This window comes from Cetorhinus maximus, chromosome 24, assembly GCF_964194155.1.
Source record: "Cetorhinus maximus chromosome 24, sCetMax3.hap1.1, whole genome shotgun sequence".
NCBI lineage: Eukaryota > Metazoa > Chordata > Chondrichthyes > Lamniformes > Cetorhinidae > Cetorhinus > Cetorhinus maximus.
In genome coordinates, this window is record NC_135902.1 from 26,678,142 (window position 1) to 26,695,868 (window position 17,727).

Consider the following 17,727-nt stretch of genomic DNA (forward strand, 5'->3'; position numbering starts at 1 on the left):
TGTCCATGACTGCTGCAGGGAAGACGTCCACGAAAGGCAAAAAGACTGCAGCCCCCAGGTTTAATGATGCATCACTGGAATGCCATTTGGATGCCTGGATGCCCACTGTGATGTCCTCGGCCCCCGCTCTTGCCGCAGGCCGGGCAGCAGCATCATCAATCCAGCATGACAGGTGATGGCAGCGGTGATCAGTGCCAATGCTGCACAGAAGTGGTTGGCTATCCAATGCAGATGGAGGATGAATGATCACATCCATGCAGCCGGGATATGACAACTATCTCATCACTTTAAACTCACGCTCTCAAGCCTATCACACATCCACTGGCATCTCACTCACTGCCAGCTCAAGGGACATCTCCACCCATTCTCACACACATACCCTTACATGTCCATCTGACCCCATCTCCTCTGGAGACTGCCTCCTCAGCCCTCACCATCTTGAGGCCACTTGCACAGATCAACATGTGTCCCCATACACACCCTGGATTACCCTCCTTCCCCAGTGCAACCCTTGTCTTGCAGCCTCTTTTCTTGCCTGAGGCCACTTCTCCCCTTTCCCCAAGCAAGCCCTAGCTCTGCAGCCATTGAAAAGCCACCCAGATATGACTGATCTGGTAGGTAGATGCCTATCCGTGAGCCTCCCCTATAGGTGATGTGGTGGATGAGTGCGGCTGGCTGGCCTTATAATGATATGCTGATGTATTAAATGAGGCTCCCGATGTCTGATGGTGGGAAATGCAGCCCGCCATTGGTGGGCAGAGCAGACGATCGCAAACTGGCTTCATACCGTCATGAAACTGATTTTTGGCCTTTTCGTCATATTGTCTTCTCACACCACCAAACACGCCCGATACCAGCAGACACGGAAAATCCCAGCCTATAACTCAGCTTCAGGTGTTTTCAAATTATTTGGAAACCGATGTAGCCTGTCACTTAGGTTTTCAATGACATTTTGCATTTGAATTTTCTAATTTATTATTTCATGGAATTTGGGTATTGCTGGCAAGGTCAGCATTTGTTACCCATCCCTAATTGCCCATGAACTGAGTGGCTTACTACACCATTGCAGAGGGCAGTTAAGAGTCAACCACATTGCTGTGGGTCTGGAGTCACATGTAGTCCAGGCCAGGTAAGGATGGCAGATTTCTTTCCCTAAAGGACAATAATGAGCCAGATGGGTTTTTATAATAATCGACAATGGTTTCATGGTCATTGCTGAGACTAGCTTTCAATTCCAGATGTTATGATCCCAGTTGAGATTATCCCTGATCCCAGAGTGGAACCCAGCTTGATAGATCCTAACTTTTAATTGTTTGTTTAGATACATGGAGAGTAGCTACTGAACAGAGCCACAGGAGTCAGCTGATGAACTTTTAACAAAAGAATAACACATTTATTCCACAAGAAAAGATGAACTATATTACAATATTCCTTCAACCACAACTATACCTTTACAGATATATACAGATTTGTAAGGACAACACAAGTTATAAAAGCTATCTTATACTCTAATGTTCACAGTAAGTACACAGTCAATGTAAACCAATAGACACTCTATGTTCAGACACACCACACTCTGAAACCAAGTGACAGATGCCACTTCAATCAAATGCTATGGACCTCTCATTAACTGCCCCCAGACACTTGTCACACAGTGAGCTAACCGGTCTCACTGTACTCCATCTTTCACATGAGGGTTTCCAATCTCCACTCTCCAACACCTTGCTTTGGAATATTCTCCCAAACAGATGCTTTCTTTCAGCCCCCTCCCTCAAGGGTTCACCTCCAGGGTTTCGAACTCTCCTTCCAATGTTTATCTCTCCGGGCCATCACATGCATTCAAGCTGCCTTCCATGCACTCTCTCTCACCGACTCAGCGTTAACAGTGCACCACTGCATCACATTACCATAGCAAAGAGTTACAGACCTTCAGTTGTCTCATTGGAACTTCTGACTTCTCAAGCCTTTATCTCTTTAAGCTTGAAGCTTTACATTTGAAGCTTGGAGCCTTTCTCCACCCCTCACACTTAACTTCATTTAACAGGACATTTTCCAGGTTCCTGTCCTTCCTTTGACTAGAAGGTCTGCGAAACTGTCCCGGTTTCTGGCTCACTCCTTTAGCCTTGGGACATTTTGGTTCTTTTGAGAAATCTGCAACGCCATCTCCTGTTGTCCAGTCTCTCTTGGGTCCTGGCTTCAAACTGAAACTTAAAACTGCTGTTTCTTTAGTTCTTCTTCAGTGTGTGTGTGTTTGTGGGAGCGACCTGCCTCTCTGGACCCCTGTTGCTAGACAACAACCTAATTTTCTATTTTTGTTTGTTTAAATCCCTTCATGGCTCCACACCTCTCTATTTCTGTAACCTCTGCCAGGTCTGTGAACCTGTGAGAGCTCTCTGTTTTTCCAACTCTGATCTCTTGTGCACCCTGAAATGCAACAGTCATAAAAAAACCCTCATTAGAAATGCAGGTACCTTTTTGATGTGAAACTGAAACTCCATTTGACCTTTCTTAACACAGATACAGCAATACAAATCAAACTTAAACTTTAAAGCTAAAACTCATCCCTAACACCCACAAATATACCAATATAACTTACTTAAATTATCTCTATTTCCTAACACAGATTATTAATTGAATTTAAATTCCACCAGCTGCTGTGGTGGGATTCAAACCCATGTATCCAGAGCATTAGCATGAGCTTTTGGGCTGCATAGTCCAGTGACATTACCACTACATCAGTGTATCTCCAACACAGTGCCTTTAATGTAGAAAAATACGTCAAGGCACTTCACAGTCCTGCAATCAGACAAAAATTTAAAAATGAGCCAAAGAGGGAGATATCGGAACGGTGGCTATAAGTTTAATCAAAAAGTGGGGTTTAAGCAGGCACTTAAAAGTGGAGAGCTAAAAGCTGTAGGAAAGCAAATTAGCCGCTTCAAAACTAAATGAATGAAGGCTGATGGTTGCCAATGGGAGACAAAAGGATTTCAGGATGCACAAGAGATGAGAATTGGAAGGACAGAGAGCTCTGGCAGGCCTGGCAGAGGTTACAGAAATAGAGAGGTGTGCAGCCATGAAGGGATTTAAATGTAAAATGAGAATCTTACTTGCAGGAATGTCACCTGCCAATACTCCTGCCTCGGCTCATGTGCTGGTGAAACCATGTCTTTGTTATTTCCAGCCTTGACTATTCCAATGTTCCCTGGCCAGCCTCTTCCTCCATAGAATTTTGCTTCTCTATAACACTGTATCTGTTTTCTTTTCTATATCTAAATGAGAATTTTAAATCTAAGGCAGTGGGGGAACTGCATGCCGATGCAGCCCAGAGGGATAGGTAAGTGTGAACTGGTACAAAATAGGATACAGACACCACAGTTTTGGAAAAGCAAACATTTATGGAGGGTGAAGGATGGGAGCCAACCAAGAGACCATTGTAATAGTCAAGGATGGAGGTTGGAAGTAATAGTTTCAGCAATTGAGCCAAGGCAAGGGTATTGATAGGCAATGTTCACAAGGTCTATGTGACAGAGGATACATGAGGCTGGATCAAACAGGATGACCAGTTTGCAAACAATCTGGTGCAGCTTCAGATAGTGGCTGAGAGAGGGTAAGAATCAATAACAAGGTTACGGAGTTAATGGCAGGGGTTGAAGACGATGGCCTCAAATATCGCAATATTTAAGCTTGTTATTGTGAAAATGCTAGTGGAGAGTATTTCATGGGCATGAAATGTAAGCTATTATACCACTTTTAATATGTAGATGGATCAATATATAAAGAGAGTGAGGTAATCTTTTTAAGGCATTGATTTTAACAGACTTAGAATATTCATAATTGCTTTTTTTGCATATTGGAATTCATTTAAACTTACAATTCAACAGAAACAGTACCTGAATACTGAAACTATATGCATTTCAGTGGACTGATAATTTATTTTGCTCGCTTTTGAAACTTTATTTCCACCTTAAATTGCACATGTGGAGGTCTTGTGGTACAGTGGTAGTGTCCCTACCTCTGGGCCAGAAGCTCCAGTGTTTAAGTCTCACGTCAGGACTTGTTGGCCGCAGAAGGAGGATCATGACATGGTTCAACAGCCTGGGAATCCTTCCGTCACCTCCCCAAAGGGAAAAAAGTGTGAAGTTCCTTGTTGATTGTGATGGGAATTTCAAATACAAATACAAGTAGGAAGATATGAGTTACTGGCAATACTACCCCGTTTCTCCCCCCTCCCCCTTTTTTTTCAATAATTTATATAGATTCTTCTTTTCCCACCTATTTCCATTATTTTTAAATCTAAAACTAAAACTTTGTTAGTCTTTCCACCCCACCCCCACTAGAGCTGTACCTTGAGTGTCCTGTCTTCCATTCTTAATTAGCACTTTTCCTAGACAATATCACCACCTTCAACACCTCTTTGATCCTTTTGTCTGTGACATCTTTTGATTATTGCTCCCATCACTGCTTGCTTATCTCCACAATCACCACACCCTCAACTTCTCTCTCCCCCCGCCCCCCCCCCCTCCACCTTAGACCAGCTTATATTTCACTTTTCTCCTAACTATACTCAGTTCTGCCAAAGGGTCATGAAGACTCGAAACATTAACTGATCTCTTCTCCACCGATGCTGCCAGACCTGCTGAGTTTTTCCAGGTAATTCTGTTTTTGTTCTGGTTATTCAGGTTTACTGATAACCTATTGAGCGATAATAGTAAGTCTGAAATTGATGCAGGAGTGGCCATGTTAAACAGGTTAGGTTAGATATTTGTGTAAACAATACGAATGGAAACATTGCATCATTGAAACCAGTAACTGAGCGTTAAGAAAGAGAAGGGCGGGAAATCGAGATTATAAACATAATAAGTTTTTACGACATCAAGGTTCAAAGGTAGTCACTGTTATAATGTAGGCAATTCAATGTGGATTGCTAGATAGTAAATAAATGCAACAGTTATTTCTGTCTCAGACTGCTAGTATTTGTTTGCTAATTAACAATGCAACCAAACAGCTCCATTGTGTCATAGAATCGTAAAATAATGCAGCAATGAACGAGGTCTTTCAGTCCATCAAGCCTGTGTCAGCTTTCTATTTTTCCTAAACAAAAACAGAATTACCTGGAAAAACTTAGCAGGTCTGGCAGCATCGGTGGAGAAGAAAAGAGTCGATGTTTCGAGTCCTCACGACCCTTTGTTGAAGGGTCGTGAGGACTCAAAACGTCGACTCTTTTCTTCTCCACCGATGCTGCCAGACCTGCTGAGTTTTTCCAGGTAATTCTGTTTTTGTTTTGGATTTCCAGCATCCGCAGTAGTTTTTTGTTTTTATTTCTATTCTTCCTTGTGTACTGAAAATTACAGGTCAAGTGTAATTTACTGCTAAACATAATCTTGAACTGAAGAGACCTCATTCACTTAGCATGAATTGACTACAATACTATAATAGGCTTCCATTGTATAACATGATACCATTTCTTCCATCAGGTTTATCAGAAATAATTTATTTTAACTGGGTCACATGCTGAAAGATTTGCATGTTTATATAGAATACCAGTTTCAGAAGCAATGGGCTTCTGGGCCTCTCACATAAAGAGTAAAGGAAGAAAAAACTTGCATTTACACAGCTCATTTCATGACCACCGGACATTTCAAAGTGCTTTAAAGTCAATAAAACACTTTTTGAAGTGCAGTCATTGCTGTAATGTCGGAAATATGGCAGCCAATTTTACACTCAGCAAATTCCCACAAACAACAACATGATCATGACCAGGGGGAGGTGGTGGTGTAGCGGTATTGTCACTGGCCTGGTAATCCAGGGAAATCCTCTGGGGACCTGGGTTTGAATCCCACCATAGCATGAAACCATTGTCATAAAAACCCATTTGGTTCACTAATGTCCTTTAGGAAGGGAAATCTGTTGGCCTACATGTGACTCCAGGCCCACAGCAATGTGGCTGATTCTTAGAAATGCTGTCTGAGCAATAATAAATGCTGGCCTAGCCAATGACATCCATATCCAATGAAAGAAAAAAAATCATCTGTTTTGCTTGTCATGTTAATTGAGGGATAAATATTGGCCAGGACGCCAAGAATAATACTCTTGCTTTTCTTTGAAATAGTGCCACAGAATCTTTTACATCAATCCGAGAGGGCTTAGTTTAATGTCTCATCCAAAATATGACAGCACCAGTGCCTTAATGTCTGCTTTGATTTTTATGCTCAAGCCCTAGAACTTGAACCCACAACCATCTGACTCAGAGGTGAGTGCACTATCAAAAACTGTCAACACCGTGGGTATACCTATACCACATGGATTGCAGCAGTTCAAGAAAGCAGCTCGCCACCACCTTCTCAGGGACAATTAGGGATGGGCAATAAATGCTGGCCTAGCCAGCGATGCCAACATCCCATGAAAGAATAAAAAAACGTGAGCCATGACTGGTACAACAACAGCCCAAAACACCGAGTCAGGAATTGAACCAGCAAACCTGTGGGTGACAGCGCCATGTACTAAACTCTTGAAGTAAATAACAAGCATGGCCAGAAAATATTGCCAACTTCTCCTCAAGCAATAATAAGTAAGAAAATATTGCCGTAGGTGCCCTGAGGAAACATCTCCTTCAGTCAGCTTCAGAGGGCCTGCCTTGCTTCCGTCATCATGCTGCCACCATAACCAGGGTTGTTGGCAGCAACAGCCCACAGAAAACTAAATGCATTAAGTTACAGGTCACTCTAATGGATCTTACATTGCTATAGCACCAGGGGATACTAGATTCAGCCTCGAGCCTGGTCTGCCATTCAGTGACACCATCACTGATCTGTACCTCAGCTCTGTTTACCCACAATTGTTCCATGTTCCTTGGAATTGTTATCCACCAAAATCATATTCATGTATGGCAATGTTGCATATCCATATTATCGTCTACCTTTCTTCGGTTTGTGTTTGCCAATTTTGGCTACTTTGACTCTGTTTTTTCGGTCTTCCCCTCCCTTGCATTGACAATGATCAACTGACCCGCTTCAGAGGCTGAAAGTTAATTCCCCAAAATGGGTGGATTGGTGTGGGGTTACAGCATAAATTCAAAAATCTCCAGCAGGAAATCAACCTGCCTCCAGTCCGCCCGCTTCTGATTTTAACGGGAGCTGGAACCAACCCATTCACGGGAAATGAGTTCTCATTCAAATATCCTAATGGAGCTGCCTGACTTCATTTTAACAATTTATTTTTAATTCATGTCAGCTGGATTTTCCAGGCGTTGGGAAAATTGTGAACTGAAAGGATGTGAGAAATGTTTAATCCATGACTTAAGACGTTTTTCATGCACCCATGTGGTTAGAATCTGGAAAGCAATGCCTGAGAGTGTGTTGGAGACTGAGTCTCCAAGGGAGATGGGGAATTGGATAATTATCTGAAGAGAACAAAATATTAGGGAAGGGGAAAGGACAGAGGAGTGGGACCAGCTGCATAGCTCTAGCTGACAGCTGGCATGGACATGTTGGGAAATACTTTCTTCTGTGCTGCAACCATTCCATGATTCTGTGGAGGGCTTTTAATAACAACTGCTTCTGGGTTGGGGGAGGAGGAATGTTTCCTTGAGGTCCAACAAGCTACCCAGTGAACCCAATCCCCGTGATCTCTCTGCTTTCCCTAACATTTGATCCTCCAACACCACCGAACATTTGACCACCATCTGCTCCCCAAGTCCTCCTCCCCTCCTCCCCCCCAACCCCGCCACCACCACCGTCAGAAATCCGTGACCACCATCTGCCCCCATACGATTGGGACACCCCATGCCCCAAACTCTTCGATTGAGATCCCTTTGTGATTGGAACCCCACCACTGGATCTATACAATTTATACAGGTTGAGGCCTTGTAGAACAGGCTTCTTCACCGAACAGGCCTCCAGCCTGTCAATCAGGTTGCCTCTTTTGATTCATTTTCACGATGCAAGCATCACTGGCAAGGTCAGCATTGTTGCTTATCCCTAAATGCCACTGAGAAGCTTGTGGCACCTCTTCATGGAAAACTAAGGAAAAACGTTTACAGAGCTCCTGCAATAAAAAAACTGCAGGGCATTCGGGAAAACCGTTCCTCTGAGTTCCCCGACATCGCAACAGCAACCCTGCGTACAACCAACATGCATGCAAAAATGCAGACGCAAGGCCAGGATTTCACACCCCTCCCCTGCCTCCTAGCAGGATATTACGGCCCTGCCGAACTGAACGGAGGTTTAAATGGCTCGCCGCATCCTCCAGGGGGATGCCAGACATGCCGCAGCGGAGCCATGAAATCCTGGCCCAAATCTTTTACCTTTTTAACTGTTAATTTGTGTTCAAGAGAGATAAGACCAATTTCCTTCCTTTGCAAAGATTTTCATTTCTACACAAGATACCTGAAGTCCCGATGGTTTAATGTTATCAAAGCATCTTTCGCTAAGTTGCAACCTTTCACATATTCTATGCCATTTTATTTTTTCGGTGGCCAGGATTTTACGGCCCCGCCACAGCATGTCTCCCCTGCTGGCGGATGCAGCGAGCTATTTAAATCTCCATTGAGTTTGGTGGGACTGTAATGACCCGCCTGGCGGGAGGAGCCGTAAAATCCAGGCTGCTGTATACCATGGTTTCAATAAAATTCAAATCAAAGTGATAATCGTTGACATCCATAGCAAGTCTAAATTTGAATTATGAAGAAATCAGAAACGTAGAATTATAATTCAATTATTGTCCATCTAAGTATTATCATAAAACAAAACAGATAAAGATCCATTGAATGCAATGCATTGTCTTTAAGTGCCAACACGATGAAGTAAGGCTGTCAGCCAATTATGAGGAGCGTTTGGTGTGTATAATACAAATGAAATAATTTTGCCAGCCGCAAAGTTAAATGGATTAAGATGACTAAATGTCATTATCACGAAAACACGCTTTATCTCAAATAATGATTTTAATCCATCGGCTGGAAACCAGAATTGAACTTTTAAAAACAGAGGCCTGGGATTTTCCAGTCCCGCCCGCGGAGGGAATTGTTGTGGGCGGGACAGAAAATTTGACAGACCAGCCGAAGGCCTGTTGGCTTCAGGTGGGAATTTCTGGTCCTGCAATGAGGAGGGCCGGAAAATCGCAGAAAGAGACCTTTTTTTAAAAACAGAGAGACTAAAGGCGACTTAAGCTTGCAGCCAAAGGTGGCTACCCCAATTTGCATCAATGTACATTCCACATTCCTAAACAGCAGGCTGAACAACACAGCGTGGTGGACAGCACATTCCCCCAGAAACTACGTTGGTGTGGGGCCAAAACGTTCCTCATGGACCCAACCCGCAGCCATAAAGCGCTGCTGGGTGGACTAATGAGGGGATAGTGGGACTTCTGCCTCTCATTGATGCGGAAGTCCCGCCCTCTGGCGCTGCTGGCCAATCCGATTGGTCAGCAGCTTTTTAAGTCCCGGCAGCGCCAGGAAGGTGTCAGTGGCCGTTGCTGGAATTGCTGGAGAAGAAAGGACCCCAAGGCTTTGGATCCCCAGAGCAGGTAAGTCTGGGGTCTTGGTCCAGGAGGGCTTGGGTAGGCTAGGAAGGGGGGTAGTGGGTGGGAAGAGGGTGGGTTTAAGGGAGGGAACGAGTAGAAAGAAGGGAGTTTAACCTAAGAGGGGGCTGTCCCACAATTGGCAAAGGATAGCCCCCGAACAGCAATCCCCCCCTTCCTTCCCATCCTTTAAGCACTTGAGGTAAAATATTGGGTTTCCCGCTCCCACCCTGTTGCCCATGCCAAATGTTTTATGGTGTTGTCAGCGTATTATCAGGGTCAATTGGCTTCGATGTTCATTTAAATATGGCGGGCGGGCTGCTGATTTTGGCGAGCTCGGGGGTTGGCTGCAACATGGTGGGATGAGCACACATCTCATTTTACATGCTCCCCCTATTATGTGTGCTCCCTTGCAGGAAATATGCCTGCCGGGGTCATGTAAAATTCAGCCCAGCATGTCTGCAAACCCCACAAAAGACAATGACGTCAGGGGAGTGTGAAGGACCCATGTTTCCATAATCCCATTAGCAAGCCATCAAGATTATCACCTGAGGTATTCAACTGTTGGAGATGACCCATTGAGCCTAATCACTTGGACAATGGTACCCTGGCTAAGAAAGTTTCCCAGACATTAATCAAGTTACGCTTGTAATACACTAGCGCTGACTTTTATTGGATCCCCCTGGGCAGTTGGAAGAGAGGAGGTCAAATGACAAGCCAGTGCTTTGTATATTTAAGCACCTGTTGACTCTGCAGAACTGAGTACAAGCAGCTGAGACACAGAGAGAAGACCTGAGTGGTGTCCTTTCTGCCTCTCTCTCTTTCCAACACAGCCTGCAAGATTTGAACCCTGTTTGCTGACCCTGACCATTCAGGAACATCATTTTTGCAAACAGAGGGTGGAATCGTTCCAGATTTGCACTAGGTGCAGCAGCAGGTTTACCCGCCGGCCGCTATTGTGGCTTTTCACGCCGTATTGTCCCAAACCCGCCGCAATATTATGCATTCCCAGGAAATGTGCCTTTTCCATGGCAAGCGGGCTCTCATTGCCCACCACGCCATCGCCTCGCTGCATTATCATGCCGGGTGCTATATTCAAAGTGCAGCTGCGTGCACAACTCTTAGTGCTTCTGGCCCAGGACTGCTGCACGGAAAGCAGGATGACCCCGAAAAGCAAAAAGACTGCAGCCCCCAGTGATGCATCCCTCAAGCACCTTTTGAACTCCGTGGAGGCCCACCATGATGTCCTGCAGGCTGGTTCTGGCTGCAGAAGGGGCAGCAGCACCACCAATCCAGCATGTGAGGCAGTGGCAGTGGTGGTCAGCGCCAATGCCCGGCAAAAGAGGACAGCCACCCAGTGCTGCTACAGGATGAATGATCTCCTCCGTTCCGCCAGGCTAAGTCACTTTTCTCGTCATTCTCAACTCACACACTCTCAAACCCATCACACATCCACAGGGATCTCACACCACAAGGGACAACACCACTAACTCTCACACACACCCTCACATCTCCAACAGGCTCATACCCTCTCGAGCTCACGTCCTGGTCCTGTCCATGGCTCCATTCACCATACAAATGTTCCACACAGTGCCATGTGTTCTGCTCACACTCTCTCCCTCTGTTATCATGCAGGGGAAGCCTGCTTACATCAGTTGGAAGAGGTCTCAGACCAGGGGTGGAATGGCCCACATTAGGCCCCTCACTCACTTTGAGGAGTGTGCCATTGCTCCGACTGGTGAGGACATGGACCCTGCCTGCAGTGACGGTGAGGTCGGTGGTGAACACCCTCATGAGGATCCTGCACCACATCATCCCTCCCTCAATGCAAATATGAGTGCTCTCTCTCCTGCTTTTGACTCTGCTGCCATGCAGCAATTATCTCTACTTTGGTTCACAGGGAGATCTGCCAAGCGACCGACACCCTCAGCCAGCCAGTCCCTCAGCTCCATCCACATCCTCACCTCCAGCCAAGAGAATACCTCCTCCATTGAAGAGTTGGAAGTAAGCAGTCTGGAAGGCCCAAGCACTTACCCACACCCTGCACACACCTTGGTGGAACGTAGATCTGGAGCAGGCTCGGGTTCACAACCTGATGGTCACCGCGTGGACACATGTCCGCAGCAGTAGGGGGCAGGTTTGTGCAAGGAATGCTGGGGAATAGGCGTCTGTGCGGTCCGAGTCAGATGACGAGTCTCTGGATTCAGCCTTCCAACTCATCCTTGGGAGTCAGCAGAAGGCAAGGGAACATCACGCAGAGCTGTTGGAAGCCCTCAACAGAGAGGCATGTGAGTCGAAGGAGTGCATCCACAGAGTGAGGCAGAGTGGGAGGGTGAGGGTTCGACGGTAGTGATAGAAGGGATGGCGAGGATGGTTCGTGGATACTTGGAGGCAGACACAGAACCAGGGGGTGGGAAGGAGGAGGTTAGGGAGGTGCATGTGGATGGGGGTAGCATTTTCAGGAAGAGAGAGAACGTGCACATTCACCTGGACATCCCCAAAGGAAAAGGGTTGTGGCTGGTAGGTAACGGAGGGGAGGTGGAAGGTGATGCCGGGGGGACAACTGCGATGGGTGAAAGGAAATGGATGACTGGATGGGGTGGGGGTAAAGATGGGGGAGCTGAGGAAAAAGTGAATCCAGACCATGCTGTCGAAATCGAAAGTGAAAGTGAAATCAGGTGCTGCATGGGAGACTGATCAATGGGTGGGCGGAGATGCAGCTCAGCTCAGATGGACAACTGAAAGCGAACCCCAGCAGGCAGCATTGAAAATGCTCAGGACATTGAGGTGAGTGTGAAACGTGAAGGATTCACATGTGTGGGAGAGAGCTTGCACGAGGCTCTGAAAGGCCCTACCACATGCACACTTCTCACTCCAGAATCACTCGTCAGCCAGCTGCTCCCTCTGCGGTGATAGAGGATGAGTTGCCCTCGGTCATTCTCACTATTCCCTCATTCCAAGCCCATCAGTTGGTTTCCCAGGAGGCAGTCTTGGACTCATCAGAGCTCTCTCTTGCACATTCACCTGGACATTCCCCTCTCCAGACCCCTTCCCCCCTTGGAACCCCTTCCTCCCTTTGGAATCCCTTCCCCCACCGTCCCCCGGACTCCCCCAACCATTGGCCCTCCCCCCACGGACTCCACCCCCGATTAGTCCTTCTCTCTTCCTGACTCCTTCAGACACCCTTTCTTCTTCCACCACCCTTAGTAATTCTCCCCTCCCAATTCTCCCCTCCCCCTCCAGCCTTACTACTTCCTCCAGATTATTCCTCCCCCTTCTTGACTTCTTCAGACACCCTTACTTCTCCCTCCATCCTTCATCCTTTCCCCTTTCTGACTCCTTCTTCCACCCTTATTTCTTCCTCCAGTCTTACTCCCTCCCCTCTCCGCACTCCTTTCACTCCACAGACTTCCCCCCATTCCACACTCCTTCCTTCCCTCGGACTCCCTCCCCTCTCTACACTCCTGCCTCCCCAGATCTCTTTCCCTTACACCTTCCCACCCGCCCTTACACCTACCTCCCCAGTTGCCGTCTTCTCCCCTGTTACCTCTCCTCCCCCTGAACTTCCTCCCCACTCTAAACCTCCCCCCGACACCTTCATTCCTCCCTTCCCAACTTCACCCCATCCTGACGCCTTCATTTCTCCCTTCCCAACCTCACCTCTTCCTCTCCCAGTTGATCCTGGACCTTCCTCTCCGCCCGCTCAGCCATCATGCATTGTAAGCAGACCCTCAACGCTGACTTTCCAACTTCCATGAGCTGCTTCGCAATGGAACCATGCCCATGAGAATCCACCCAGCATGCCATGGACGTTCCTGCTGTGTGCCATTGCTGTCAGGCTGCAGCATTGTCAAGACGTGTTCTGCACTAGCATGCAGATCCAGCGAGGGTGGGGTGGAGGGGTGGGGGATGAGTCTGCCAGGGCTGGCCTTATAATGATATGCAGATGTATTACAATGAAGTTCCCGACATCCGATGGTGGGGAACGGGACCCGCTATCAACAGGCTGAGTGGACGATCGCAAACTGGTTTCACGACATCATGAAACCGATATTTGACCTTCTTGACATATTCAAACACAAAAATACCTGGAAAAACTCAGCAGGTCTGGCAGCATCTGTGGAGAGGAACACAGTTAATGTTTCGAGTCCGAATGACCCTTCAACAGAACTAAGTAAAAATAGAAGAGAGGTGAAATATAAGCTGGTTTAAGGGGGGGGGGGGGGGGGGGGATGGGACAAGTAGAGCCAGTGATAGGTGGAGATAACCAAAATATGTCACAGACAAAAGGTCAAAGAGGTGTTGAAGGTGGTGATATTATCTAAGGAATGTGCTAATAGGTGACATTAAGGGTAGAAAGCAGGACAAGCAAGGTACAGATAGCCCTAGTGGGGGTGGGGTGGGGTGAAGGAATCGATAAAGGCTAAAAGGTAGAGATAAAACAATGGATGGAAATACACTTAAAAATAATGGAAATAGGTGGGAAAAGAAAAATCTATATAAATTATCGGGACAAAAAGGGAGGGATCAGAAAGTGGGTGGGGATGGAGGAGGGAGTTCATGATCTAAAATTGTTGAACTCAATATTCAGTCCGGAAGGCTGTAAAGTGCCTAGTCGGAAGATGAGGTGCTGTTCCTCCAGTTTGCGTTCAGCTTCACTGTAACAATGCAGCAGGCCAAGGATGGACATGTGGGCATGAGAGCAGGGTGGAGTGTTGAAATGGCAAGCGACAGGGAGGTCTGGGTAATGCTTGCGAACAGACCGAAGGTGTTCTGCAAAACGGTCACTCAGTCTGCGTTTGGTCTCTCCAATGTAGAGGAAACCGCATTGGGAGCAACGAATGCAGTAGACTAAATTGAGGGAAGTGCAAGTGAAATGCTGCTTCACTTGAAAGGAGTGTTTGGGCCCTTGGATGGTGAGGAGAGGGGAAGTGAAGGGGCAGGTGTTGCACCTTCTGCGGTTGCATGGGAAGGTGCCGTGGGAGGGGGTTGAGGTGTAGGGGGTGATGGAGGAATGGACCAGGGTGTCCCAGAGGGAACGATCCCTGCGGAATTCCGCCAGGTGGGGTGAAGGGAAGATGCGTTTGGTGGTGGCATCATGCTGGAGTTGGCGGAAATGGCGGAGGATGATCCTTTGAATGCAAAGGCTGATGGGGTGATAAGTGAGGATAAGGGGGACCCTATCATGTTTCTGGGAGGGAGAGGAAGGAGTGAGGGCGGATGTCCTCAAATATGGACATATTGTCCACTCATGCCGCTGAACACGCCCAACACCAGCGGGCACAGACGATTCCGCACAGAGACTTCTTAAAAGGATTCTGCCCAGCATAACCTGATCATAGCTGTTAACATTGCAATGACTGCCTTCCCAAGCTAAATGTATAAACAGAGATAAAGTCAAATATATTTTGCTCTTACCTACACTGTAAACATGATCAGAGTCATGAAATGTCTTTTACATGTTGACAAAATGGCAGTTGTGCATTGGTTCCTTGGGTAGTTATTGAGGACACAGTATCTTACCTTTCCACTTAGAAATTCAACACTGAATTTCAAGGCTCTCGGTTTATGATATATCTTTCACACTGATTTTGGTACCAAAATATAACTGAGTCCAGTTACAAATTTAAGATCTGCACAGGGTTTGCTGCAGGGTTCAGTGTCACTGATACCACTCAGATCCCATCTCTTTTGTGATCGGTTTACCTTGACCAAGACTTTCTGCTGGATATCCAGTGCTATAGTGGTATGACCTATGCTTCTGTGATTCTAGTATCTGAGTTCATAATAGAGAAAGTCCTTGCTTGTGAACTGGGCATTGTACTCTCATACATGTGCTTCTCCAAACTTTCTAAAGTGTGCCGGTAAAAGAGGTTGAGAGATTCGTGGAAACACTTTTCTAGGTGTGGTCACCCTGCATGGTAAGTGTATGCAGGCAGAGAGGGAATGTGTAACTTCCAGGCAGTCACGGAGGGCCATGCAGGTAGTGTGGGCAGTGCCAGAACTGCATCTTGCTCTCCAACTGGTATTCAGCGTAACCAGCATTAAGTTCATGGCACCATGGCTGACTCAGCTGTACAGTGGCAGGAGGAAGATTGGGAAAGCAATAGTCATATTGGATTCTATGGGTAGGGGAGCAGACAGGCATTTCTGCAGCCGTAGATGTGAATCCAGACAAGTATGATGCCATTGCTAGTGCCAGAATCAAGAATGCACTGAGCAGCTGCAGAGCACTCTGAGCAGGGCTTTGTTGCAAGGGGATGGAATATAAAAGTAAGGAAGTCTTGTTACACCTGTACACAGTGTTGATGAGACCACACCTAGGGCAGGATTTTTAGGTCGGTGCGTGGGCGTGATTGGCAGGCCCGGGAATAGCTGGGGAACGGACTGACCGCCGCCCGCCATTGGCCCCTGGCTGCGATTTCACCCTGGCTGGCCAATTAACGGCCAGCCAGCATGAAGTGTACGCTGAAATGCCCAGCGCTGCTGGGGTGGAGATGGGAGGAGGGTGAGCACCGAAGGGAATGCAGAATGAAAGCTCCCTGAAGGCAGAGAGCTGCCTCAGGGAGCTGAAGAATCTAAATGCGGTAAAAACAGATTTTAAAATCCAGAAAAAATGCCCACGCATCAGAGTCACTCAACTGAACATGTACAAGATGAAAATTCTGTCCATACGTTTTTATATTTTTTATTTAATAACAGAAACCTCATCTTGCCCGTGGATGAGGTTTCCTGAAAAATGCAAAGGCCGCTTGGACAATTCACTCAATCTTACGTTGGACGGGCAATGTAAAATCTCCGTTACTTACAATTTTAATGGCCGTAATAGGCCTCTTAATTGTTGGCAGGCGCGCTTCCAACTCTCGTGCGTGCCCGCCGACTGAAATATCACACGAGTGCGTGCTGACGTCGGGACGCTCGTCTGACGTCATCATACGCTTTTTCATGCTCAAGCGGGTTGGGAGCCCGCCCTTACGCTGAGTGAAAAATTCTGCCCCTAGAGAACTGCACATAGTTTTGGTGTCTAATTTCAGAAGGGTTATACATAACTTGGAGGCAGTTCAGAGCAGGTTCACTCGGTTCTTTCCTGGGATGTAGGAGTTGTGATATGAGAAACGGTTCAGCAATCTGGGCCTTTACTCATTGGACTTTACAACAGATGATCACATTGAAACATATAAGATTGTGAGGGAGGTTGACAGTGTAAATGCCAAGAGGATGTTTCCCCTTGATCATAGGGGGATCTAAAACTAGGGGCCACAGTTTCAAAATAAGACAGAATTTCATCTCTTTGAGGGTTGTTAACCTCTGGAATGCTCTGTGCCACAATCAGATCAGCCGTGATCTTATTGAATAGTAGAGCCGGCCTAAGGGGCCAAATGGCCTACTCCTGCTCCTATTTCTTTTGTTCCTATGTTCTTATGCAGAGGGGAGATTGAATAGCCAGTAGTCATGGTCCATATTGGTACCAATGACAGAAGTAGAAAAAGGGACGAGATCCTGCAGGCAGATTTTAGGGAGCTAGGAAAGAAAGTAGCTAGCAGAACCTCAGAGGTGGTAATCTCCACATTACTCCCACGGCCACACGAGTGCTCGAGTATAGAGTAGAAAGATCCTTCTGGGAAATTTATTTTCACTGAGCAGAGTTGATGCTGGGTCTGCCCATTCATGATTCTTCAGTATCTGCTGTGACTGCCAAGGACACGTAAGGAATTCTTAAAATAGAAACTTAAAAGAGAAACCTTTTACTGGAACTAAGAAGAACAGGACTGCTCCCCTGACTCCTTGGTCATTGAAGTTGCTCTCCCTGCAACCTTTCATCTGTGCCAACACCCCCACTTCCTGGGGCTTACATCAGGGGTACTGTCAGTGGGGCAGTATTAGTCAACTTCAATTCGCGAGCTGCCTACAGGCACGAGCAATCTATGTATAAAGTGCTAATGAAGCTAAAAGTCTAAGTTAGGGTAGGACTCTGTCCCACTGTTTGGAGGTGGGCTGACTGCAGCATTGGGCCTAGACAAGTTATACCCCCGCTGTATCTGATTTCTAGTCTTCATTTATTATTATGCATTTAACCTCTTGTGCAATGAATTTAACTTAACATCATTTCAAAATAAATATAATCCAAATTATAAAATCAGCAGAGATCTCAAAACATCACCAATACCCAAGGCTCCAATTTGCCCAAGTCATACAAACAGTACATTTTCATAT